This window comes from Palaemon carinicauda, chromosome 23 (genome assembly GCF_036898095.1).
Source record: "Palaemon carinicauda isolate YSFRI2023 chromosome 23, ASM3689809v2, whole genome shotgun sequence".
Classification (NCBI taxonomy): Eukaryota; Metazoa; Arthropoda; class Malacostraca; order Decapoda; family Palaemonidae; genus Palaemon; species Palaemon carinicauda.
In genome coordinates this window covers 29,535,544-29,540,336 of record NC_090747.1, presented here as the reverse complement: position 1 = coordinate 29,540,336, position 4,793 = coordinate 29,535,544, and positions in this window count along the sequence as shown.

Here is a 4,793-nt window from a genome sequence, read left to right as displayed (position 1 = left end):
TATTAAGTACCACTCAAGGAGATATATTATAAAAATCCTCCCAATATATACTATTTTTGTTTTCATTTTACTATTTGAACAAATTTAACTATAGCAACGAAGTACTAAAGAGAGAGAGAGAGAGAGAGAGAGAGAGAGAGAGAGAGAGAGAGAGAGAGAGAGACTTACAAGGACTTTGGAAGTCGTAAAGACTTTTTATTCCATTCGCAGACTCCATTTGCTCTTGTGTAGAGCGATTCTCTTAAAAAAAGACCCAAAATCGGAACACAATTTCACCACGAAAGTTAACCACAATATAATAAATAATTTCAGTAAGGATTTGGTGTGACCTGCCTTTCATACGTCATAAACAAAAAGTATTATAGGACTAACAGTTACGTGGCATATATATATATATATATATATATATATATATATATATATATATATATATATATATATATATATATATATATATATATATATAATATATATATATATATATATATATATATATATATATATATATATATATATATATATATATATATATATATATATATATATATATATATATATATATACTATATATATATATATATATATATATATATATATATATATATATATATATATATAGTATATATATATATATATATATATATATATATATATATACATATACATATATATGAATGTGTGTGTGAGAGGTTTTGTGTATATGTGTGTGTGTTTGTATATATAGACAACCACAGCGTAAGCTAAATGTAGTAAGATTCAGTCTAGAACATCTCAGTCTTTGTATTTCATTTGCAACATTACATTTTTGTTGTAAAATATTAAACGTATCTCCTAACATAATAGTGCATACTTGCATTGTGTGTTTGCAGAGTAATCTCCTGTACTAGGTATTTTTTTATCCTTTTTTTTTTCTTTTTGTTTGTTAACCCATTTGTTTATGTTGATGATAATAAGGAGATATTCTACATTAAAAATCAACATTAGATTCAGTCTAATGGAACTCTTTTGCGGAATGACACATTTCCCAAACCGTTTAACTTTCAGAAAATACTTCTACCTAATGCAAAGGAATAAATACACTATAATTATTCTGATTTATATCTTTGATGCTGAAGTAAAACAAAGATACAATTAAATTATTAAGCTTGGCAAGTTCTACAATAAAAACTTTAAAAATATTCATCCACAATCTTTCAGCCATTATCCTTTTCCCTGTCTAGTTTAAAGGTTTACCCTCTGGAATACTTGTTAAGAAGATACAGTAAAAGCAATAGTAATTTTCTTTACCTCTTATGACAAATGTCTTTTTTTTTACTTCCTACTTTGCCCTAGATTCACCAAATTAGTAGGACTATTTTTCCTTGTCCTTTCAATCGACATCCTTTCAAGTCCACTATTTTATTGTTATCTTTAAAGATTTAAGAATTTCCTCTTTTTTTTTCCTTCAAAAAACATTATATAATTACATGAAGTAGAAGATTATTTGACTTTTTTTTTTATAATTATATAATTACATGAAGTAGAAGATTATTTGACTTTTTTTTTCTTTTTTACAATTCATCACATCATGAATCAAAATCCTCAATTAAATTAAATTCATCTTTTCAGTTGAATGAACAATAAGGATTTGTAGAATTATTTTTTGTTTAGAATTTAAGTTCCTCATCCTTAATATAGGAGAGAGAGAGAGAGAGAGAGAGAGAGAGAGAGAGAGAGAGAGAGAGAGAGAGAGAGAGAGAGAGAGAGAGAGAGAGAGAGAGAGAAGTCGTTCGGGCAATCCCTCTTGAACTGCAGTGTGCTGGCGTTTTTGGTAACGTAGATTTTCTGAAGAAAAAAAAATAAAAGAAAAAGAAAAAACTGAGATAGGAGAGTTCATAATATGTATTTTGAAGTATAGGATTGGCTTCATAAAGGCCCAGAGGCCTTCGGTACCTAGGGAATAGGATAGGTTTGGTCACTATGGAGAGGAACGTTTCCTTTAATTGCTATTAAGAAGCTAAATGTAATTCCATTCAATAGACATTTTGTAAGTAAGTCATAAAGGTAGGAAGTGAATGTGAAATATACGAAAATTACACAAAAAGAAAGTGCAGGCATGGCTAACTTGGACATCAAGAATGTAATATCAAAGTGAAAAATTTTGACTGAGTAAAAAGGTGAAAATATCGAAAAAAAATACAAACTTCAAACCAACTATATCGTCAAATGAAAAATTACTCACTGAATCTCACTTTTGAGATGAAAATGTGCCCTGGCATGAGCCCAGAGATTTCAAACCCAGTTAATGATCTTTTAGAAAGAGAGCTGTTCGTTAGGTTGCTAAATAAAGTTAAAACTTGCTGCAAATGTGTTTATGTTCGACATGTTTTCATGTCTCTCTTTTTATATCACAAATTTATTGCTACGGTGTTACTGATCTAAAAATATTTTATATTTGTTTTATTCATGGCTTCTCTTAAATAGTCTTATTATATCCTTGTTTATTTTCTTCCTTGGGCTACTTTCCCTGTAATTGTCAAACTTAATGATAAAATTTCCAATTTGGCTAGTATGGTTAATATATGTACACGATTATAATACTATCCTTATTAAATTAAAAAAGTATTGTTTTTATTGGTCGGTGGTCAAAGGATGTGGATCCTGCCCCAAGCCCCCATAATCAGGTCCTGTATATGTGAACGAGCAGGATTCATTTTCTCTTATTATTATTAAAGCAAATTATATATCTGTTTATGCTCAAAAGAGTTAAAAAAAATAGTGCCCAGCCAAAAAACGCCCAGCCTAAAAACGAACACCGAAGAAAACTATAATATAAAAAACAACTAAACTATAGAACATTAAGCTCTCCCCCTGGCCTCATAATATTCAGGTTATCTCAGTATGTTTCTATAAAACCCCGATATAAAGTAATCCATGTTTATTTTGAAACAGTTACATTTCTCATAGTTCACCTTTCTGAAAACTCCTGGTAAATAAAGGTACTAGCTTTAACGTTTAATGATGAATACATTGTACAATTCAGCAGTCATTTTGAAGAAAATTATACCATCCATAGAAAAAAACAATCGTCACATCAAGTGTTTCATCTCATTAAAAATCAAATAGAATATTTTATGTTTAGATTTATATATATAAAGAATAGAAATGATAGATAAGTTTATGCCTAAACGTTCAGTAAATCCTAGTGACTGGAGGCGATTCTATCTACAAAGAACCTTTAGTTGCTATTGAAAATCCATTCAAATGTATTTTACTAGTTATATTTTCGATAGTTATAATGAATCTGAAATTATATATAAAATTGAAAAAGTTGGTAGCTATATCTAGCTTCATCTGTGAGCAGGAGCCAATTTGATGTACAATAAATCCTTTGGGTATAAGGGAGTGTAGCGTTATAGTAGGCAGCATTAGTTATTCAGTGAACAGTGTCCCATCCCCTTTTAAAGAACACCAATATTGGGTCTTCTTATCCCTTCCATTATCCTTTTTCCCCTTTATGAAATAAAACTTTTATATTTAACGTTTTTTTTTAATTTTACATACTTCCAGGAGAGAGAGAGAGAGAGAGAGAGAGAGAGAGAGAGAGAGAGAGAGAGAGAGAGAGAGAGAGAGAGAGAGAGATGACAATTAATGTAAATAATGAAGTTATTGACATGTCTTTGTGCAAGACAAGATTATCTTTATGAATATATGTTCGTAAACATTCAAAGTACAAAATGAGAGAGAGAGAGAGAGAGAGAGAGAGAGAGAGGAGAGAGAGAGAGAGAGAGAGAGAGAGAGAGAGAGAGAGAGAGAGGAGAGAGAGAGAGAGAGGGGGGGGGGGGGAGAGATTTACTCAAAATATTTTCCATCCATTTAAGAAAAAAGGGGGATTGTGTTCCCATTCGAGAAAGACGCTACTGTACCCTCTAAATCATTTAAATGACATGACATGATGCGTGAAACTTATGTCAATACACGGTGGAACATCTATGTCAATTACACCCTCCTTTTCCTTTGGAGTTTAAGTACAGACTAAGGTTATTCTTAGTAGGTATAAACAAGAATATTACAAGTCAAAGTCTTAATGTCTGTCGCAATGGTGAAATTATTATATGCGTCACAGCAGAAAATCTTAATAGATATAAGTGGTTCATCTCACTGGTCATATACTGCTTAAGAATGAATTTATTTTCTGAGCTATGCATATTTACCTGTTCCTTGAAGCGTACTTTACCAGTAACGGATGAGACATAGAATGACGAGGATATAAGAAATGTAATGAAGGTAAACCCTGAAAATTTTATAGACAAGGAGGCTTCAAATTATTTGGGAGGATTCATAGCGTAAACGATTAGATATTAGTATCCAGCTTTAGAAAAGTTGAAGATTTGATTGCACATAAAGGGAAAATCTGTTTGTATATGGGATATATAAAAAAAAAAAAAAAAATAATAATAATAATAATAATAATAATAATAATAATAATAATAATAATAATAATAATAATAATAATAATAATAATAATAATAATAACTAAATGGATGAGCTTTTTAAAAAATTTCACGGATAAGGGGGTAATTTTTTTTAGGTAGGCCATAATTTTTTGGTATAAAGAATCAAATGTGTATGTTAAATAGGATTTAATAAACACATAAGGTTTGAAAAGAAATAAAAAAATCCATACAAAGGGTATAAAGAAAATGAAATAAAAATATGCAGCAATATTCTCCAGAAAGATAAAAAGCTTTGATAAATCAATAATGCAGTTACGTTATAAGGGATTTCTTTTTATATTCATCAATATCTGTTAT